This window comes from Tympanuchus pallidicinctus, unplaced genomic scaffold (genome assembly GCF_026119805.1).
Source record: "Tympanuchus pallidicinctus isolate F22 unplaced genomic scaffold, pur_lepc_1.0 scaffold16, whole genome shotgun sequence".
Classification (NCBI taxonomy): Eukaryota; Metazoa; Chordata; class Aves; order Galliformes; family Phasianidae; genus Tympanuchus; species Tympanuchus pallidicinctus.
In genome coordinates, this window is record NW_026294679.1 from 5,237,550 (window position 1) to 5,261,485 (window position 23,936).

Consider the following 23,936-nt stretch of genomic DNA (forward strand, 5'->3'; position numbering starts at 1 on the left):
TTTGCGACTTCTGGTCATGGTGCAGTAGAAGCTTTGTTATAAACAAGTGGAAGATGTTTTTCATCAGTACAGCTTCACCTCATATCCTGGCTGCTTGGAGTGGCAAATCAGTTTCAGTTAGGAGCTAAAAAGTACCCAACACTAAAGTGTTTTGGATGGTGAGGGAAGAAAGCATGTTTTATAGACCTCCGTTCTCTGGATAAGTGAAATAATAGCCACATTTAACAGCACCCTCTCCTGGTTCCTGGTGGAATAACGTGCAGGGATGTCAATAGCTACTGCTGCAAATAAAGGAGGCTAACAGTTCATTAGATTTAAGGGGAAAAAAACCCCACTTGTTGATCTTCCTGTAGGCAGTAAATGCAGTTAGGTTAAAATATCAAACTAAAATGGCTCTGTTTATTATTAAAGGCATTCGGTATTGCTTTGATCTTAGCATACCTAGAACTTGAGAGCATCACTATATGTAAGAACACTCATTAAAATTGCTTTGAAAGCTGACATTATAAAGCACATAGTGCTCGGCTTCCTAAGCAGACTGCATGTGAGAACTGCTACAAAACGGCCAGCAGTCGTCCCTTCCCCCACTATTGTTCGTGGTCTTGAGCTGTGCATTTGAATCTGTGAATGACAGGGCATTTCCTCAAGGAAACAGTGACCAGCATGCCGAATCGCATAGGCCAAGCACGAGGAACAGGTACCATTATGCCTATGCTTCTACACTACTTTTCTTTAGCTTTTACAAAGATAAAGTACTTGTAAGCAAAAAACATTGCTTCCTTGCATTTCTGTGTTACTCTTTTTCACTTTTTACAAAGCTGTACAAGCTGGAAAAAGGTTAGCTGAGAAAAGCAGCAGTGCATTGGGTCAGGACAGGGAAGGGGAAGTGTTACCCACCCTCTCATGTCTCAGGCAGGACTCATTTCACTGCTAACTGGGTAAAGTGGTCACAGAGAGGCTGCTCCAGGGATACTTTGGCAATACTGGCTGTGGAGCTCGGTGTGCTGAAAGTGCTGTCAGTAGGATGTGCTGAGGCTGGATGAGAAATGCATAGGGGCTCTCCTTTCTCTTTGCAATACAGATTCCAGCAGTGTCGGTTGATCATTTCCTTACTGGAGCGTGGCTGCAACAAGTGTGGCTCTGCGTGTATTTTTCTGAAGGAAGCCCAGGTCCATCTGCAAGTTGGTTGTCCTGTCTGGCTGCCACCCCGAGCCCCAGGGAAATCTTGGCACATAGGGCTTCCACAAAATGACATGTCAGCACACACTTTGGCTGGCAGGAGTGCAGTTGAAGCTGTATCAGCATTAACAAATGCTGTTTCTGTTCTTTGCAGTCCTGTCTCAGCTGCCTGTGGAATATCACTGCTTGAGACTACTTGATTAGATAAACCTGGAATGTTTTTCCATGTCATTAATAGAAAGAGATGGGACTTGAAATACTTGACAAGGTGATGCTAACAATTGCAGCAGTACAGCTCAGTGGTGCAATAACAACAGCAAAAAAAAAAAAAAAGGGACCAAATTGGAAGTAAATAGAATGTTCTATTTTTTTTAAATTATTAGACAGCAGAAACAGTCTAGTATAACAGTTTCTCAGTTCTATTTCTGTACATACTAACATCACAGGTTTTCCACGGTTTATATGAAAACAGGCTCATCGCATCTGCAGCACACACAACTTCTAGATGTCACTTTCATGCTTGAAATGAAACCAGACAGCAGAGTATAAAGAAAAAGCACAAGGCCTTTCTCTTAGTCTGCAAAAACACTGAGGGATTAGAAAACACAAAGACTGGAAGACCAAAAACAGCACTGCACACAGCTCCCTGAGACCAAATAGCTCAGCACACAACCAAGTCAGAGTGGCAAATTTTTGATGTTTCCTGCAGGAGCATATCGCTCCCCAGCACATAGGAAATCCATTCCTGCTGCTTTTCTAGTTCTGTACTCCACCATTAAAAAATAAGATTCTGAACATCCCAACCAGAATGCTTTTCCTTTCAAATCCAAAGATTAAAAGATGACCTCTTGGATAAAAATAAGCTGTTACCTAATGAACATAGCAGGACTCATAGAATACATCTGACTGTTTCTCACTGCACATCTTTGACACCATATCTCATTAAGGAAAAACTAAATTAACAGGATTTTTTAGATGGAGGCTTTCATCCTGAAGCTGAAAGAGGACAAGCTGCCTGTTTCTTCCTTTCATCCCTTTCCCCACCCACTTCCTGTTCTACTGTAAAGAAATAAGCGACCTCTTTGTGATCTCTGCTTTGCGAAGGTTTCATGTCCCAAGCTGCTTAGTAAATTGTCAAGCCTCCACCAGCAGATGTCTGGAAGTGACAGCAGCACTGCAAAGAATTAAGTAAATTATTTCCATCTCAGGATTGGTCTCGTTCACTATTTTATGTAGCTTCTAAGCTTTTTCCATCCACTTGGATGAATATTTGTGTATCACTTACAGAACATGAACAAAATCTCTATGAACCAAAATTTCCAACCTCAAGGCGACTTGTTATTTTTGGAGGCATCATTAGGCCTTGGGCAAAGGCTTAAGGGAAGTTTTATCCTCTGTAGTTGGGCCAATAGCACTGTAAACTTAAAGATGAACTGCCTTTTTCTGAGCTCACAATTAGGCAACAAACCAACCTCTTACCCACTAGCAGCAGTCAGAAAACTACTGAGTGTGGCAATTTTTTTTTTTTTAATTGTTTGTGTTTGTCATTCTGACTCTTTGCTCTGGTTTGCCAAAAATTCCTTTCATGTGAAAATGTGGAATGTTCTTCTGTGAGAGGAAAGCTGCCAAAAACTGAATTGGTCTTCTTTCCTCTTTTTTTTTGCTCCCACTCTCCCTCACTTCAGAAGAGAGACAGTGAGTTAGAAGGATACCAGTGCCACTGACGCCCAAGAAGATGGACTGCACAAACAGCAAAATACATACCTGAGTGCTACCAGAAGCAGCTTGTGCTCAGGGCTGTGCTTCCAAGGTTCAGCTGTGTGCATATGTAACTGGAAGCACAGGAAAGCTCTCAAGCTGGATAAGAAAAAAGAAAAAAAAAAAAGGGGGGGGGGGGGGGGCCTGGGGAAGCAGGGAACAAGTCAGCCTATATATAAAAAAGCCTTCACAATTTTCTGAATAAAACTTCTACAGGCAAAGCAGTGACCATTTGACATAAATGAAGGGAAGGGACACTAGCCTGCGTTCAAACTAGTTTCAGGTTCGATCCCATGAAATGAGTGGAAACAAGACTATTTGAACAGTGCATCTGTGCCATTAGTTGCCTCACCATCATTTCTTAGTTTGCCTGTAGATGGGATGAGCCAAGTTCTATAGTCTCTAAAAGCATGACATGGGTATGTCCAGCCAACTTCAATTTCACATGTGTGGCAGCAGTCTCCTATTGAGCAGCATCTTGTGCCAATGCATGTTTTACTTCACCAGGTCGAGATTTATGAGCATCTGGGCTACAGCAGAACAAAGCACCCACTTCAAGGGGCTGTGCAGCCCTTGTCTCCACCCCTTCTCTCCCACCCCAAATGCTTTGTGGTCTCTGCCTTGCTCCTTAACCCCTCCTAACCTGTGTAAGCATAAACACTTTGGGATTATTACTTCCATTTCCTCCTTCATATCCATCTCCAAGGCTTATAAATAAAGCATTTAGAGGTGGTTTTGCTCGTGGGTGATCCCCAGGCCCAAGCTGTTGTGCAAGCACTGATGCCTGGAACACTGTCTTGGAGCTTTCAGGGCTTTCTATTTGCTTTCTTAAAATCTTTTTCTTGCGGTGCACTGCTTATTTGTCTTTTTCTCTCCTATTTTTTTGCATGCAAAGAGAAAATGGCAGATAAACCATACTATAAACTGAACATCTACCCCACCAACACGGTGCTGCAGCGCCCCGCTCTGAGGTACCTCAGCGCTTCCCGCCAAAACGGTGCTGCAGCGCCCCGCTCTGAGGTTCCTCAGCGCTTCCCGCCGAAATGCCGCAGCTGAGCATGAGCTGCGCTGCGCTCCCTGAGGAACCTCTGTGTCTCCTGTCTGAACGCTGCTGTTAACCCCTCGGAGGCACTTCACCTAGCACTGTTGCCCTGTCCATGCTTGGCGTTACCTCGGTTTCCCGAGCAATGCCCAGCACTCAGAAGCAGCCCTGCACTGTCCCTACACCCATTTCTACCCACCACAGGCTGCCATGCAGGCCTGTGTGCCTGCACAGCTGTGTCACTGAGGAGTGTGATGGCCGTCCCCAGAGCTCACAGACATGGCATCAGAGGGAGAAAGCCACCAGGTCCTGCACAAGGTAATGGCGTTTTTCATTCTTTACCACAGTATGTAACTCAGTCATCTCGTCTTGCCTGTATAGCTCTGTTAATAACCAGCATTGTTCTTTCCTGGTATGATACTGCTCCCCAAAGCCTTCATTGTGCTTTAGGTTTATATTTGTTCATACCACATACACACATTGATCATAAGTTGTTCTGCTGAGATCCCCAGTGACTAAAAAGCATCTGCACTTCTGCGTGCGAGTCTCGGTCCTTCCCAGTAAAGAAGTTTGCAGCTTTGATGATGTTACTGTGTTTCCAATTAGCTTCCAGCACGAACAAGGACAAGCGTGGCAGGAGGGCTCCTTGTCAGCCAATGAAACAAGGGCTGTCCTTTTCTGCCAGGACAGCCATCTCATGTCCAGCAGTGAGGCCAGATAGTAAACACGTATTTATGAACCCTTGCCCTTCAAGGGTCTACAAGAAGTCAAAGGTAGTCAGAACAGGTGGGTCACACATCTGAATTTAGAAGGATGTCCCACTCCCTTAGCTCTCCAAATACATTTGGTTCAAGTGGACCAGTGCTTAACCTCAGTCACCCCTGAGGAAAATCACTGCAAGATGGGCAGGCTGCTCCTCCCCAGCAGCCGCACCATTTCATGGGGCTTTGGTCAGCCTCCAGCTTCCCATTGCAGCACAAGAGCAGCACTGTCCTGCAGAGCAGAAGGCACCAGTCAGAGCCTCAGCAACATGGGAGGCACTGCACAAGCAGTGACTCACAGACGTTCTGCTGGGGAGCTCAGGCAGTGAGGACAGGGCAGACACTTGGGCTGGTAAAATGACTGTTGCCTGGAGAATAGTGCTTCTTTAAAGGAAAAGATCCTTTCCTTCTTGCTTTCCAAAACCAAAACAAACAAAAATTAAAATGAGACCAATCTACCCCTGTTGCAGCTGTACTGGTATAGGTGGATCTACAGCAAAAGGAGATTTTGCTCTATCTTGCAGTGAGTTACTAATGGCAGCGTGGATGTGCTGCAGGTTGCCTCTGCCACAGCCAAGTTCACCAGGTACTTTTTCCCAAATGCATGCTCCACCAAGCCTGGAACCACATTCACTTCTACAGATAACAGCACTAATTTAAATTTGATTTAATCAGGTGACAGCTTTTGCATCCGCTGTAGGATTCATTAAGTTAACAGATCAGCGTTTTGGGGACCTTAGGTAAAACTATTTCAGTTGACAGAAGCCAGAAATGGAATCTTCACCGCCACCTTGGTGCTGGGATTCGTCAGACGCCGCGGCTGGGAGCAGAGGTTTCGCTGTGAGACCTCCGCTCTGCTCCGCCACGGCTCGGCGGCGGGAGCGGCGCGGCCGGCAGGGGGCGCCATTATGCCACTTCCCGGGCTGCGCAGCGCACTGCTTGGCGGCCGCAGGGGAAAGGCGCTTTTAGTAGCGGTGAATTTGCAGGCTGAACTCATGCCTGACTGGCCTGGGCAGGAAAGAGGCCGCAGAGGCTGACACTGAGGAGCAGCGGATATAGCTCAGGCATGCTGCAACTGAAACCTCCTCAAGTCTCCGATTCAGGGCTTGTAGCTCGTAGAGTAGCTCGTAGAAGGTAAGAAGCCAGCTGAGGTCATAGAATCATTCAGGTTGGAAAAGACCTTAAAGATCATGTCCAACGACGACCTAACCATACTACCCTAACAACCCTCTGCTAAATCACATCCCTGAGCACCACATCCAAATGTTTTTTAAACACATCCAGGGATGGTGACTCAGCCACCTCCCTAGGGAGCCTACTCCATTGCTTAACAACCTTTTCTGTAAAGAAGTGTTTCCTGATATCCAACCTAAACTTACCCTAGTGCAACTTATGGCCACTTCCCTTCATCTTGTCACCTGTTACCAGTGAGATGAGACCAACCCCAATCCCACTGTAGGCACCTTTCAGGTACTGGAAGAGAGCAATAAGGCCTCCCCTCAGCTTCCTTCTCCCCAGACTAAACAGCCCCAATTCCTTCAGTCTCTCCTCATAGGCCATATTCTCCAAGCCCTTCACCAGCCTTGTTGCCCTTCTGGACCTGCTCCAGCACCTCAGTGTCCTTTCTGTATTGAGGTGCCCAGAACTGAACATAGTACTCAAGGTGAGGCCTCAAGTGCACCAAGTACAGGGGCAGGATGACTTCCCTAGTCCTGCTCACCTCAGCATTCCTGATTCAAGCCAGGATGTCGTTGGCCTTCTCGGCCACCTGGGCACACTGCTGGCTCATATTCAGTCAACTGTCCATCAGTACACCAAGGCCCCTTTCCATCAGGCAGCTTTCCAGCCATTCCTCCCCATACCTGTAGGGTTTCCTGGGGTTGTTGTGACTAAAATGAAGGACCCAACACTTGGTCCTATGAAACTCATACAGTTAACCTGTTACAGTTAACCTCATACAGCCCATCAATCCAGTCTATCCAGGTCCCTCTGTAGTCTGCATGTCACAAGACACGAGGCAACAACAGGAAAGGGATAGCTGGGATGAAAGCAACACATCGAAGAGAGGGTATTTCTGAAGGATTTTGGGGGTCTCCTGGTATTATTCATACAGCCTGACAAGTTTCAGCCACAACTCAAAACTGAATCCACATGGATTTTAGGAGATGCCAGATACTAATATGTTTTTGCTAGCTTCCAGATGATTTTATTATACCTGCTCCTAGAGGACTTAGTGCAGCAAGTCTTCCACTTTCTGTGGGGAATTAACTAGTAGAACTGGGAAACAAAGAGAGGTGATGTCTTGATCTCTGAATCTGCTTTCTACCCACTGACAGAGAAAGCAGACATGACCAACATCTTTCCCCAGGCGGGCATGAAGCAGTTGCAACAGCATTGTCTCAGCAATAAGGTTTTTCTGGATGCAAAAGGAGCAGTACTAGGGAACCTGGGTTGTTATTCTTGTGTTAACTCTACTGGTGATATTTTTGATGGCACTGATAAGAGCTGACATAATGGATGGGCTTTTCATTGACCTGTAAATACTGGCCTGATACTGGAGATTGTTTTATATTAGCTTGTATCTAAATAGAGCAAGCTACAAGCAGACCTGTTTCCAGAGTGCACGTCTAGTCAGAATATCAGGCACTTACTGTGCATTAGCCTGGGGGCAAAGGGCATCACTTAATAGAATACAAACCCATTATCACTGATGTAACGTTACAACACTATAATGTGATAGAAAACACAGCAAACAACAGCAGGATAGCAGAGTACTATGCAGCAGCAAGTGAGGATAAGTCCAAATGCAGAAACAAAGAGGAAAACACCCCTCCCCCCTCCCAAAAAAAAGCAAAAACAAACAAACAAAAAAAAAACCCCAAAACCCAAAAAAAAAAAAAACAACCCAAAAATCCCCACTGCTTACCTTTAGAAGGTCTCAGGGAAGGATCTCCAGCAAGATCCCCTCACCTCCACTGCCAACCCTTAAATGAGGCTGGGAAGGGGTGGATCCTGGCTCCATCCCTTCCAGTCACTCAGCTGCACTGCATGCACCTGAGCTCCCCTGGGTTGGCCCTGCCTCCCACCAGGTGCTCAATCACTGCTTCAAGCTGTGACTCAGTGTTTCTGCTACAGACATGCATCAATACTTAATTTCTCTTGGATTTATACAGAGAGCCATGCTGTGGCAGAGTGTTAAAGCTGTGTTCACCCACTGTTATATTCTTTCTTTGCTACCATTTCTTGAGGTCTCTTGGCCAATCATGGCAAAGATAGACTAGATGGAGTGGTTGTTGGAGCAACAGAAACTGAAGCAGAGAGTCAAGTGGAGTCAATTTTGTGTGTGAGGAATGAGAAAACGGAAACAGAATGATGAGGAAAAATGAAGGGGAAGTCAAAGGGAACAGAACTGATGGGAGGAAGGAAGATGATGTCTTGGTATTCAGGTTTGTTACCAAGCACAGCATGTAAGCACTAAGAAAAATTAACTAAACACCACTGAACCGAAAAGCAGACAGAGAAACAAAACATCTATGAGTAGGTGAGACAGGAAATCACCTGTTTTTTTCCAGATTATTATGCACTTCCCAAATATGGGGATCACAGAAGGTATTTTCTCTCTCTTTTGGCTTTACATTTCTGACATCACTTTGTACAGCTGATAAAGCTGTCTTTTCCTTATTGTGATGCTTTTGCATTATTTCATATCCAAGAAGCAACCTCTAGCTGGTAAGGGCAGGAAGACAGAAATACAGTAGTTCTGAGCTGGTGAAGTACCCAAATGAATGCAAAAGGTACTGTCAGTGTGGCTCAGTGTGGTTAATCTGCTCAGTGTGTAGCTCATCATTCAGTTCAGGTAGTGAGTACAAACAAAAGGAACGTATCTGGTGCAGCAATTGCCATGTTGTTTATGACTTTTGGTATGACTTTTGTTCTGTTTTTTCACTATCCTGGATTTTACTCAAGTAGATCTGCTAATTCCTCCTTCTACTTTATACGGCACAGTGGGATAAAGGTGGGCCAATGAGGTACTTTGTGCTCCTGAAATAAGCACATTAGTGTAATGCTTCTGAAACAGCTGTCAGCATCATCATTAAGTGTCCACCTGGAGTTAGCAGAATTAATCCCCCACACAGGGAGGAGTCTGCTTTTATACCTTTTAGAGCACCTTCCTAACAGATATGGAGAGTCATAAACCAGCAGGATCAGCAGTTCAGGTGAATTCATTCATAATACAGACTTGTTCCAAGCAGGAACAAGGATGCTGAATGCTGCTGGCCCATATGACAAGCACTTTCCCTCTGCTTTGGGTCACTGAGGCAGGAAGCTCAGAAACATGCATTCAGACAAAAACAGGAAAAGAAACAAAGACAATCCCTGAAATCCCTCATTGTGGGGAACGCCGTGGCAAAACTCACTGTTCCACAGCTGCTCTATTCCATGGCACAAAGGGTCGCACCTGTCTGCTCCATTTGAGGTACTCACATGGGAAAGTTTGTAGAGAAGGAAAGCAGAGTGTAAAGTGGAGTGTTAATCGCAAACACCCATAGCGGCAAAGTGTTCCCAGATCAACATTGTGTGTGCTGAGAAATGTGGCTCTTCCCTTCTTGTAGCTCTGCTCTTAGATTGCACTTCCTCCCCTAAGAGCACAGTTATTGCATGTGTTATTCCTCGTTTGTCTCTTATTTGACTTTCAATTTTAGTACTCCCTGAACTGTAAGCTTTCCTAATCCCTTTCCCGTACTCCAATCTACAAGCAATTTTAAAAGAGAATCAGAAGCACTGAGAGCCATAAATGTAACGGTGGCTCAGCCTAGTCAGTGGATGTTTGCTTCAGGCTTAAGACCGGTGCTTATGACAAAAATCTAGCTCTTTGGGACAGGAGTCTCTGCTGAAAATCCCATAGTAAACATGCCCTGTGAGGCAAATGTTTGACATCTGCAAACGGGAGCCATCTGTTTCTTCTTTTAAGAGTATTAGCCGTCTAATAAAGGAAAAGAGATGTATATAACTTTGCCTGAGATCAAAACAGTGCAAGTGAGATCAGAGCTTTGATTGCCATGTAAAATGGGTGTATAGATTCATACTCACACACACTTTTTTTTTTTTTTTGCCAGTGGAGGGCAGATACTGGCAGAAGGCACAGTCATCTTGCCCAGGATCAGGGGAAGTCTGGATGTAGAAGCAGTGATACAGTTCAGGCTTCTTTTTAGGGCTAGACCAGAGCCTTTTCTAAATGAGAAACCAGCGACCTCAGAAGCCATAAATTTTGACTCAACGTTTTGCAATTCTCCTCCTGCTTACAAGCACCGCTGGTGATCTCCAGGCAAGGAGCAGCTGCTATGTAGATGACATACTTCACTTCATACTGGTATGAGCCTGTTTATCTCCCTGGTCAGTAAGTCATGGGGCTGGTGGGCTGAACTCTCCTCTTTCCCACCACTTTGTATTGCTCCAGGCTTCAGTTGTCCAGTGAGCTTCAGGAGCTGTGCATGTCCTGCTAGAGCTGGGCAAGACTCATCAATGACTCTGTCCTTCCCTGCACAGGCATAAGAAAAGAACTTGTGTAAAGAGTTACACATAGATCTCCAATATCTGAGTGCACATTTCAGGGAGGGCTGCTGATGGATGGCACTGATTTTGCTCACCTACAGCTGACACCTGCCACACTTGGGATTTTTGTTAGAAGAGCAGCCCATGTTGGGCAGGTTGAAGGCTATGGCAACAGCCTGATGCTCCCTGCTGCACACCATACAGAGACAGAGTAAGGCATGGGGGGGGGGGAAGCTGGGGGTACTGAAATATTAGGAACATTGTTATATAATAAACACAAAAAAATATTCACCACATTGATGGAAATTATTCAATAAGCCTAGCTTTTCCTTTGGGTGCAGATTTTATTTATGAAATCTACAACACAGTATATTTATAGCCTGGTTTTGAATCTGGTTTTGGACTTAGTTTGGATCTGTATTATCATTTATGTCCTTCAGTGGTACTTTGAAAAATCAAATATATCCCTTGTGCAGAAATGTTATAAATCATTTACCTTGCTTATAATACTTAAATGTTGTTAATAAAAATAGGGCAGTTCTTATTTGTTGAAGAGATAGTGGAGAAAATGCAAACATTTAGCAAAAGTGGAGGTCATAGAAGCTTAAATAATTCCTTGCATGAATTTTCTTTTGTGTGTGATTTACTCACAAGGCAGAAAACCTGAGATTCATGGCCACAACCTGTTTATACGAACCACAATAAACAATCCTAGCTTATGTGATGGGAGGAATTGTGTAAGAATGCAATTATCCTTTTTTAAAAAAATCTTTTTAAAAGAGCGTAAAGGTGGGATATAAGATAGGTAAGATGTGTAGGATATGAAGCCTACACACTGCTGAAAGACGTTTATTTTCACCAGAGCATCAAAGTCTAATGTAAAGTTTCATGTTAAACAACAATAGAAAGAGCTTTGCTGAAGACTGAAGTGCACTGGCCCCACCGTATGCAGTAATGATACTGTAAAAGAGGGAATGAGAGATCGTAAGAAACTCCTGGAGCTCTGATTTTACACTGTGGGAGTAGAACCTCCGATTAAAGCAGGAACGTGGGACGTCGTTAATTCTCCATTCATGTAGCGCATTCTCTGTAGCACTTGTCATACACATTAAGCACAATGAGCAATTACCGACTGAAAGCTGCTGGTGTCTCACTTCCACGAGGCAAATGCTTTAGAACTGCAAGCTTAAATGGAAAGAGGGAACTCTTCATGTGTCTACAATAACTGGTACTTCTGCAGGACCCCTGCAAAGCCTCTACACTTAAAATATATCACATCTCCTGAAGCAACTGTGTTAATGGCAGTTATTTGGCACCACTCTTACTTCTGTTAATCAGATGACAACTTTAGGCCATGAATTTGTGAAATAATATTGCTTTCTGAAATTAATTTGACTCCTGCTGTTGCTGTGTTTTTTCTCCCCTTCTCTTTAAAGAGTAAGACACGTTCTGGCATCAGTCAGGTTACACACCACTTGTTTCTGTGTGGTTGAAGCAGTTTAGAGTTGTTGACATGGCATGAAGACTCACAGATGGGGGCTACCTCGCACCTGTCCATGGTGACTTAGTGGTCCAGGTTTGCCTGGAACATATTTGAAAAACAGTGTTGGCTCAGAGAATATCTAATAGGTCTGGGAAGGAGTAATAAGTAAGTACCTTTTTTTTTTTCTTTTTCTTTTTTTTTTCTTAACTTAGAACAGGAAAGACTTCTAGAATGAAATATGGTGTCAGGAAGCTTTGTTGATGCTGTGTTAATTCCCAGGTACTACCAGTGAGGCCATGTTTTGCTTATGCATTAAGGTACTTTTCAGTATGCAGTAATGCAAGTCACCAGGGCTGCAAAAGGATGACTCATCCTTCTATTACCTTGTGAGTGCTGCGACATCTCTACATGGAAATTGATATCACCAGCCTTGTGTTTGAGTTTCTCTGTGGCTTCTATGGAGCTATGGACACAAACACTGCTCTGCAGTGTGTGGGTATGGTTTCTCACATTGAGTGCTTTGTTATCTGCCTGAGAATTATTTTACTCTCAAATCAAAAACAACAGAGTCAGAGCAGGTAAAAGTAGAGTTGCATCTTTGCACTCAGATATTGAAGATCTGTGTGTAAGCCTGACCTGCTTTTGCCCACCAGTGAGGTGGGCATCGCTTACGGGAGTTCTGCCATCAGCCTGCCAAGCTCCAGCTGCAGGCAGTCCAACGCACTGACCCAAATCCAGCTGATGCTCTCACTGATAAGATCCAAAGCTCTTTACAGCTCATAGGTTGCGAGCTGTTCAGGTCAACTATTGTTTCTTAGGTGGGCATGGTGGTGATGGGTCAGTGTTGGACTTGGTGATCTCAGTGGTCTTTTCCAGCGTTAATACTCCTGTGATTCTATCACTCTTACTGTACTCTTACTGAACACTTTCACAGCCCTATCTGAAAGGAGTCTTGCTCTTACCGTGGTCTCTTACCATGGCTGCTTGGAGGCTGTGCATCCCTCCCCTGTTACGTATAAGACACAGATACACGAAGAGAAGGAAGTTTGGATCATCAGTTCATTTCTAGCCACACTAAGAAAGCCCTATAGCAGAGGATTTGTTGGAAGATTTATTTATTCTTTATTCTAGTTGTCTACATTGTCTACCTATTGGTTGTGTTGATTTACTCACCTTGCGCCTCTCTGAGAAAAAGCCCTTTATGTTTTGTTATCAGGGAGCTCCTAGTCCTGAGGGCAGCGATCTGCCTGCTCCATGGTGAGCTGTGACGACTCTTGCCTGTGGGATGCTGATCATCTTTAACTGCTGCTGCGTCAGCAGTCACAACAGGCTGCATCAGATGACAGTATGAGACCTTACTGACAGAAGGCAGAGTTTTGTAATCCCTGCAAATCCGCCCCCCTTCACCTGAGCCCTTTGCGTTCACAGTCTGGATTTACTAACCATCTGTGAAGAGCTTTCAGAGGATAAAAGCAGCATTAATGGTTTGACCCCAAGAAAGGCATCACTTGCCTGTGGTCTCTAAGAGCCCAGTTCAGCAGGAGCTCAGAGCTTAGTCTGTCTTCTGTGTTTGCTGATACTTAACGTTGCAGACTGCCAGGGGACTAGCAGGCATGAGATAATTCATTAGAGAAAAACTAGAGAGGAGATTGTTCTGGAATACAGCCTGCTTCTAATGCTCCTGAGTGGTGTTGAAATGGGGGGACCAGCCTCAGTGATGTGCCTACGAACCTGCTACATAGAAGACTGTAAACCATTCCATTTCACTGGAAACCCACCTGACCTGAGACAATCCCATCTCTCCAGGAAATGCTCTAACTCTCATACAACAATGAAGCAAAAGCGATCGAACAGTATTAGCGTGTGTATCTTGCCCATCATCCCAGAGTATCCAGGCTTCCAAGACATTAAGGTCTGTATGCAAAAACTGTCTTTGAAATGTATAGCATTTCAACTTACTACTCTAAGTAAGTTGATATGTGCTGTGCTAATACATTTTGGGCTATGTTTTGATATAGAAAAGCTTAACTTTAAAGACTTGTACTCCATTACATTATCAAGTTGAGATTATTTAAACATATTTTTTAAGATTTAATGTGGGAAGGGAAAACTACTTTTTAGTCAAGTTTTAGTGTTCTTCAGTTACCTAACTTGCTCTAGAAGCATAATCACTTTAGACAGGATTATTAATTTTTCTGGGTCTCTTCCAGAATGTGATGGAATAGTGAGAGATCAAAAACTTGACTGCTTGTTGGTTTACATGGCCTGTTCAACCCACTTGTCCTGATTTGTGCTTGATGTTTTTCATTCATCATTAGTAAGCAGCTTGCCAACTTGCTGATGAGTGCCCTACTGAGACATTGCTGGGCTCTGAAACCAGATTTGTGGCTGAACCCTTAGCAAGTATCTAGACTTAATTAGCAATTGCGAAAAGCTGTTTGAATGATCATTTCGTGATACCAAAGGCATTGTCAGGCATAATAAATGAGTGCAAAATGTTCCACGGTCCAGCTGTGAAACATTACTGTCTACATACAGTGTAGTTTTTCTTTTTATTGATTTGAAAGAGTAATATAATGCAAAGCAGTTCTTCCATCAAACTGAACAGCTAGGATTTTTCAAAGAAAAAGCTGTGGTCTAGCCTAATTTGGTGAGCTGAAACCATCTGGTAGTTTAAGAGACTGGGATGTCCTGGAGTATATGTGAGGAAGATGGAAATGGCAGAGCAGTAACATCAAGAGCCCAGGGGACATTTAACTCTGGACATGGAAAGGCAATCTTTTATGTGGTGAATTTCTAGCAAACTGTTTTGGCACTCACTGATTTCCCTCACAGTCAATAAAAAGACTCACAGCATGGGTGTTCCCCTGAAGTCAACGTAGAGACACCCACTGATGTCAATGGGAGTCGAATCAGGCCTTTGGCTATTCAAGTAGCTGAGGTATTAAAATGGTTGGCAGGGAGAAAGGCATCCTATGATAGGAAAGGAGAAAAAATCTCCATGCATGTCTACGATATACCGCAGGGTAATAACAATAAACTTCATAGTTTTAGGATGTAGAAATACATCACATGTGAAAAGTGCTTTTCTGGTAATAGTACATTGCAATTCACAGCAGAGTAAGGAAAGGAAAAAAAAAAGAAGAAAAATTTCTTACAATAGAAATACATTTTTATCACGGAACACTGCAGCTACAGGCTAACAAGATTTGAAAAGGACAGACTTCTCTTAAATTCTCTTAATACAGACAAGTGAGAGATTCTTTTAGAAAATTAGGTTTTCAGAGAGACTACACAAAACTGTAGCAGTACATCAGAGTCAGAGTTCAGCATTGTTTAACCTTGGACCAAAGCATTTATCTTCCAGAGAGAGATTAGAATTAGAGTCCTCAGGGAATTTAGGTTCAGAAGCTGAAACTTTTCCCAACAGCTGTTTACTGTGAGGAACCATAAGATCTTTTTCTACAGAAACCACCACATTTTAATTCAGATTCCTTTCACCCTTCTGCCCCACTCCTTCCCCTTTTAAACAGTTATCAAGAAATTATCCAGGAACTCAAGCCTTCAACCGGCTTCTGCAGGACTGGGAAAGAGGAAAGAGCTCTTCCTCACAGCTGAACAGTTTTCCAGACACAGCTTCGTTATCCCATTGCCTGGGGGGCTCCTCAAGAGGCTACTTGAAGGGCCAACTGGCACACAGCAGTGGCTTCCAAGACAAACCCTTGCAAGAGTATTTCAATGAGAGGCTGATGGAGCTCAGGAACTATGAAGGGAAGAGGTCCAATAGGAAGGCAAAGGGATTTCCTGACAAGAACCAAAACCTCTTCCTCACCCACAGAGGATCTCGGCGCAGAAGTAGTTGCAGTGCTGTGGTAATGGTTGGGTATAAGGAGACAGAAGAACCCTGCAGCTCAGCAAATCAAGAAAACAGAAAAGCGACAGAACACAGTGGTCAAAAGGAAACCCAGAATGTCCTGGACTTCTACAAGGGTGACTTTTTGGACATTTTAACAATGCACATTGCTGCTCCTCTAGAAGCATTTGTGCAAAAAAAGTAATGCTGGAGCTGTTTACAGCCAGTCCTGCAGTCCTCCAAGTGAAGAATCGTTCCTGTTCAGGACTGTTGTAACTTCAGTAGTTCATGTATGTTAGTTCTTTCTGATGCAGAAATATGTTTATGGGATGATGTTCTTTACTGACACGGCATATCTTTGATTTCAATTATTTTCCTCAAAGAATCAGTAATATAGTCTTGAATTACTATACACAGAGAGCACTGTTCTAAATGCACACATTACTTTAATTCTTAAGTTGCCTTAAAAAAGAGTGATTAGTTTCAGTGGAGCAGTGTGGTTTTGCATTGGTAGCATGTAGTTTCATTAGCTAATCTGAAGAAATAATATTGTGTCCTGCCAAGTTACTTTGCCTGTTTTAAGTTTTCTTGTTTTTTGTTTTTCTTTTAAACATATCACTTTGACCCATTCAATCTATGCTGTGTTTTGCATGGATGCAAACTACTTGATAAGAAATGTTTGACTTTGTCTTGTTGCCATGTGTTGTAATCACCAGGAAGATCCTCATAACAGTCTGACACTTGAAGAGCAACGATGTAAGCTTCATTTTTAAATCTGATCAGCCACTGTGCTTTCATGGGCATACTCACAAACCTTTGACTTAAAAAGCACTGTGAGAGCAAAGTGGAAGGAATGCTGCGTATCAGTGAGAATTAGGGATGTAATTTTGTAGGTAGGATCTGTCCCGCTTTTCTGTTGTAAATGTGATGTCAATATAGCAAATTCTTAATGCAATCAGAGTTTCAAATTGTGTTTATAGAGGCCATCTAAGTATACAATGTCAGCTGCAGCCAGATTTTTCTTTTACACAGAATGTCAATGTTTAGTTCTACAGAGCACTGAATATCAGGCCCAAAGCTTGGCAAGTACTTTAAGCTTCCAAAAAGCACTACTGCCTGTAGTATTACTAGCAATAAAGTCATCATTACAGTGCTAGTTTGAGCTGATGTTTCTCTGTTTTCAGACATTTTTCAATGTGAATTAACAAGTAAGAGGATCTGGAGGAATTAGGTAATTAATGTATCAATTTGCTAATTCCTACTAGCAGAATGGAGCAGCAGCAGGGCAGACAACAGCAGCTTTCAGTCAAAATGCAAGAACAAAAACCTCCTGTCATTCCCTTCAGGGGACAGCTAAGAGCTTTCACCCCAGAAAGGAAAGGAAACAGATGAGATTTATTCCACACCCCTTTCCCAGTCCTGGGTTAAATAGCATGTAAGTGAACTGACACGGGATAACTGAAAGTTCTAGGTCCTTTGTGCATGGGAAAAAGCACTACATACTGAGCCTAAAGGATTTTTTCAGAATTCACAGGTTGCCTTACCACTGAAAACGGCACGGCGCAGCCAATTAGGGAACTTTTTTCCCTAAAGGAAAATATTTATTTTAGCTTAAATGAAAGTCACATAAGGTATTAGCAGTGACGTAGAGGGGCTGCATCTGGTTTCCATTGTAAATCTGTCAGAGGTTAGTTTCTCTTCTGAGAGTGTATGCATCATAATAACATAGTATTATGTGAGGGCGTTATAATAACAGTGCATAGAGAGCAATATTAATAGGACACAAGCAACACTAATTTCTTGAGTGTATGGCTTTGCACCTTTGAGTGTATGCTTCTAAAATGTAATTTTACAAGTCATTTCCCACTTGCAAAGTCTTTTAAAAAAGCAACCTGTCTTCCTCCCTACTCCTGATATTTAATCATCTTTATAACACTGCAATGACCCTGGTCTGGAGCATCCTGAGTCTCTCTGCAGACCTTTGCCACATGAGCTAAGAGGTACATGGAGCCCTGCACCATTAGGATGTTACTGAAGTTTGCTGGTAGTAGAGGAACACTCTTTTCTTTAATTAAGAAATAATGTAGTGGTGCTAAATTATACACACACATATATATATATACACATACTATACAGTAAGCTAATGTATATAAACTATACTAAACTGTATAGACTTTATATATATATATATAATGAAAAATTGGTAAGTAAGCATCTGTAAATGGGTTACTTCAGCTGCTCAGCCTCTGCAGCAGTTTCCTTTCTCTATTCATGACTAATCAGAGCACTAATTGTTAACAGGCTCTATTTTCATTTTATTTTATTTTATTTACTTTTATGGTATACTGAATATGAAAAAGAATTACAAAATGCAGCAATCAGGACTCAGACTTGGCAGAAATTTGTATTGTCTCCCAGAAGCACTCCGTACACTTCAAATTGCAGTGTCTGGTCCATTTATGGTATTTTTCATCTGTGAAAACCTCTAAGAGATTCAAAAAGTTGACATGTTTTTTTTTAATTGGATTTCTTTCAAAATAATGTAATGACTTTCCTCTGAGAAGCTGCACATCTCATGCCAGAGAAAGTGGAGAAGTCTAAGGAAGATTACATCTCTGAAGAGAGAGTGGAGCTAGACGTTGCTGTCCTGTAGAAAGGACGTGGGGATACAGAGAGAAAAGAACACCAAGAACTGTAATAAGAACACCAAGAGAAGTAATAAGACTTCATCTGACATTTGCCCAGATTTTTCAAATCTGGTGAAAAATGGCTTGGGTTTGTTTGGAAAGTGATGATATGCATGACCTGAATTTATGTAGTCTATTTCCTTAGGTTTTAGTGAGTACAGCTGTTGGGTGTAGCTGCTGCTTTCATGCAATTATGCAGATAATCTGTTTTCACAATGTTCTCTTGTGAAACAACGCAAATACTGTTTGCCATTTGCAGGTTTGTAAAAATATTTTTTCTCTTTGAAAAATGTCTATCATTTCTCATACAGAAAAAGCACTGCACCACCTTCCTGCTAGTGATTTTGTAGCTACTCTTTGCGTTTGTTTTAAATCCTTCACATACAGAATACTGAAGAGCACATTCCGATGGTCACTGTCATTTCCTTCTCCAAACATTTTCTCTCAGCCTAATTGAAGCTTAGACAACATTCTTTATAGGCCTTCATAAACCAGACAGCACTCAGCTTCAAAAAATAGTTTGTATCTTCTGAAGCCTCCATCCCTACTTGTGACTGCATCATTCTTTCCTTGAACCTGTCTTTAAGGCCATAGAGTTGTGTTGGTGACAGTTCACATTGCAGAGGAAGGCAGGGGGTGTAAGAGTGTGAGGCATGGAAAGGAGATCTCAGGGAAAACACAGTCTTGCTTTCAGATGAGAATATAAACTTCTGCAAAGCAATATGCACTCCGGGGTTTGTTTTCCAGTTCCCTTAATCTCCATGAAGATACGGTGAGATAGAAAATAAAAAGGATAGTATTTTGGAAACATATTCCACTCTCAATGAAGTCATCTTCAAGACCCCAAGGAATTAAGGAAGATGATTATACGTCTCATTAAAGCAATACATATAGTTTTCAAGTATTTAAATTATTTATTTAAAAAAAAAACAACAAACAAAAACAAAAAACAAACAAAAAAAAAACGAAAGCCAAAAAACAATTAAAACAGTGGTTTGATCTAGATACAGCAGCACTGTGACATTACTAGGACATTATGTACGAAGAACCCAAGCAGCCATAGAACACAGAAGCCTTTATCTTCAATAACAATCTCAAATGAAACTAGCTTCATCAAACAATGTTAAAGATCTCCCTGGAAAGAGAAACAAAACCAAACAGCCCCTCCCCACCCCTAACCCTTTGGATACTAGGATGATTTTTTGTACAATACCAACAGCCACTAGTTCTTCTAGTTGAGAACACTTGCTTGAATTTATTACAAAAATGATCTGTTGACTCAGTTATGAAAGACAACTTTAAACATTGCTTTAGAAGTGTCTGCTCCTCTTATAGACTACAGTATTAGAAGTGCTTAAAAACATTTAATCCTGAATATGCTCTTGAAATTCAATCAGAAGGATATTCTGTGTGTTTATATACCAAATATGACTTTTAGTTTTTTTGAAGCAGGTGAAAAGACTAACCCTAGTATGAAACTGCAAATTTACAATTTAATTATTAGTCAGATATGGGCAACCACGTGATAATTCATGAAATCTTTAGGTCTATCTACATTGCTCAGAAACACAAAATAAAGTTTTTACAACTTTCACCTTCATAATGCTAAGATGTTAAGTCTTTCAGAAGAGTGTCCAGTGTTGAAAAGAAATGCAATTTAGGGAGACCGCATTCATATGTGAGAAATAACCCATTTCAGCTTGCTAGTTAATGTATTTGGGAGATGAGAAAGATATACATATTTGTCATCCAGCCACTACCTGAAAAGTTCATTTTCTGGGAGTTAATCTTCTCTACAGGACCACTGATTTTCCAGAAAGCACGGAGGTCCCCTTTGGAGTCTGCTGATCCCAGCAATGTGGTCGCCTCTGACCTGATGTTTGCATCCTTGTGACTTCACACAGCATTTCACTGAATTGGCACCTACAAATTTATTTGCAGGCTTGGCCAAAAAAGAGAAAGATTGTGACACTGAGCCAGTGAGAGTTATTCTGTCCTCTTCCTCTTAACTTTGTCTTTCCATTATAAAAAAGAGGAAGTGTTCATCTGAATGCTGCAATTACTAGCTAGCACTTAAAAAAGAAATTAATACCTCAACATTTGCATTGGATTCTCATCTTTTGTTGGAGATGACTTTACAGAAGTGAAGTGCATTCTTTTTCAATATCTCTAAGGAACTAAGACAAACCAGCAATAAAAAAGCCCTTATTTACAAGAGTCATCTCCCATTCCATGTAAATAAGAGCAGCTACATTAAATCTATTTCACTTAAATAATACAAAGGGTTGATACTCATCTGTTTTGTGCACAGACTCCCTAATGCTTTCTATCGACAGATAGGGAGCATCTCTCCATGTTTAAAAATGGGAAAGCAAAATTGCAGAGAGGCTCCTCCAGGGCAGTGATGTAAAACATGAACACACTAGGAACAAAATCCACCACTGCTGGCTCCAGGTACATCAAACAAAGAGAATACTTTTGCACAAGCAGTGATATTCATCTTAGTACATCGGCAACAATCTGTTTCAAATCATTTCTTTCATAAAACCCATTTGTCAGCATGCTTTCTAGGCTGATTCATCTGCAGCAGTTTGGACTTGCTTTATCCGAGAGAAGTCTGAGGGAGGTGAGCATATAATACTGTAGCATAATGTGGGCTTTTTTCTTTGTTGGTAGTTTTCCTAAAGACAAAAATAATACTGCAATATTCTGTGGACCAGTTTCTCCCTCTTTTTCAGCTAAGGACAGAATGTTATCACCAGCCAGGATGATATAAGTAATACTATTTAGTATATCTAAAATAGACTGTTTCCCACCCAGCACAAGAAAGTGAGAAATCGTTTTAAACTTTCATAGTCCTTCAGCTTTAGCATAAGATTGTTACACATGACTACTCTTGCTTTAAAAAAAAAAAAATTGTAGTGTTTCAAATTGCAAGACATATTTGTGGAAGGCTTGACAGACAATTCCAGAATTATCTTTTTTCTTTGGAGGTACTGAACAAAGTCATTGAACAGATTCTCCCAAACATCACTGCCAAATGCATCTCTTTGGAGCCTGAGACAGAATTGGGACCAACTTCAGGCAGGAGAGCCTTTAAGTCTCTGGATCCCACTTCATTCACTGCCAGATTTCTCTACAGCAGTGACAGACAAGGAGTCCAAGTGGTGTTTATGTGAGGTTGGCACCTGTTACCCACGTATTATAAATTTTACTTTGAACTTGTAGAGTTTCTGCAGGCCACTTTGTGCTTCTTGCTATGCATGTGAAAGAAGATGGTCTGCATCTGAAGAACAGAACAACCTGGCTATGTTCTATCAAGCAAAGTCCAATCTATTCGAAGACTGCATGGGAAATGCTTAGAAATGTTTTAACAAATTATTTCATTTACAATCTAACAAATTGTAAATCTGAACAACAACAAAAAAATCACAGCTATGGAGAAGCAACCTGTTCCATATATATCCATGAGAAGATGTGCTGTAAGGATGTATATAAGGGTGTGCATTTATTGCTCTTCCAGAAAAGTCTACTTAGGAAACTCCTGGCTGAGGCTCAGCCATGTGCGAATGCAGAGCTGTGTGATGGCTGTTGCCACAGGCTGAATGTGTACCTCCTCTTCTGTTCAAACTGTTGTGTCAGCCCTCCTCCTAGAGCTGACACTGACTGTAAGCCATGGGCTCAATCCCATCTTTAATATGAGTTTGTGTATGCTATTCCAAGGTTATTGAAAAAACTATAAATAACATATGATAACAAGGAAGAATGTGCTGTGATGTGTGACAGTAACTGCCATTTGACACATGCTGAAGATACACTCATAAAGGTGGTTTTCACCCTGTACTCCAGAGCTCACACCCTTTCTGTCTTCCTTGTCCTTTTCATGGTTTTATTAATATTAAAGATGCTTTTCTTGTCAGCTGAAGCTGAATCTCTGCTGAGAAGTCGGATTTAAATTCTTAGGCTTTGACAGAGAAAGCAAAAAGTTAAAGTTAGAACTTGAGTTCTACTTGAACAAAGTTAAGAATGAGTGCCTGAGAATCAGACACTTCACTGTGTCAGCAAAGAATGATCTGCAACTGCCGATGGCACTCTTAGCCATAGTTGCTGGTGGAAGGGATGACTGCAAAACAAGATGGGATCAAATTGTTCTTATGGATACCTGGCATTGTCCCTGAACTGCCAGTTAGCAGGCATCTCTAATCACTGCAGTATTGAGCTCTGCCTTTCAGTGACATTCAGTTTGATCTGCAGTAACTGGTACAATTATCTTCGCACCTTTACCAGCTTCACAAGCAGGTTCAGCAATCTAAGTCATATCCATTTTTGCAAAAATCTTTTTTTAGATAATCCAGATCAAGAGTGTACACATAAGAGTTTATTATTATTTAGAATTATAGAATTACCAAGGTTGGAAAAGACCTTCAAGATACCTACTCCAACCATCCACCTACCACCATTATTCCTCCACTACACCACACTCCTTCGTACCACGTCTACATCTTTCTTGAAAACCTCCAGGGACAGTGACTCAGCCACCTCTCTGTTCCAGTGCCTGACCACTCTTTTGGAGAAGAAATTGTTCCTAATATCCAACCTGATTTCTGATTCTTAAAATGAGCTACGTTTGCTCATCTGTCTACTTAAATCAAGCAGCTAGACCCAAACTTCTGCATTTTTTGAAAGAATCTATACTGTAACTGAAAAGAAGATAGAGAATTAATAGATTTGGAAAGCTATTAAATAACCACTACTTCCTGCTCCTTTGCTATGTGCAAACCCACATCAGAAACTATTCACTTTGAATCAAAATACTAGAAATCCCCCTACAAATGCTCTCCAAGATTGTAAAATGAAATTATAACTCTGTTATTTGAGATCTGCTGAACACCTGTGGCTCCCAGTGTTTTTGAATTTGGCTCAGAGGCAAATGACAAACGTCTCTGGAAGCAAAGCAGGGCTTCAGCCCTGAATTGTGTGTCCTCATGGTCACTCTATAGGAGTGAGAGGACTGTATTGTGCGTCTGAGGAGTTGAACAACTACTTCAAAAATAATAATAGAAATCAGCAATGAAAAGACAATCCTGCAGGCTCTGTTGACGTAGGCAAACCCTGACCAGAAGATTAATAGGACTGCTCATTACCACTAATGATAATGTAATGATGTAAAGATCAAATCTTTCAGGGATACTGAGTGACTTCTGCTGATTAAGCATCGTAATACTGTTCAAAGTTTGTCACAAAAGATAGCAACAGGGATGCAGCATGAAATCTCCCTCGGCTGCTCTTGTTCTCTGTCTCTCCTTTTACCCTCTCACTGCTTCCAAAGGGCTGGGATCCAAAGGGACTTAATCCCAGGCTTGACTCTTCAGGTGTGCATAAGCGTCCTTGTCCCACACGATCCTGAAGGTTCAGGATACCAAACTAGCATAATAAATTCCAAGTATCAGCTGAATGCAGCTGTTGTCATCTGAGGACTTTGCATTGTTCTTGTCTTTACTGTTGAGTCCTAAATGCTGAGTAAGGAACAGGCCCAGCTGAAAGGAGAGCAGGGAAGGTACATCTGTTGTCATTCCCCGTTGTCATATAAAGAAGTCATCCACCACTAGTTAAGGCTGAT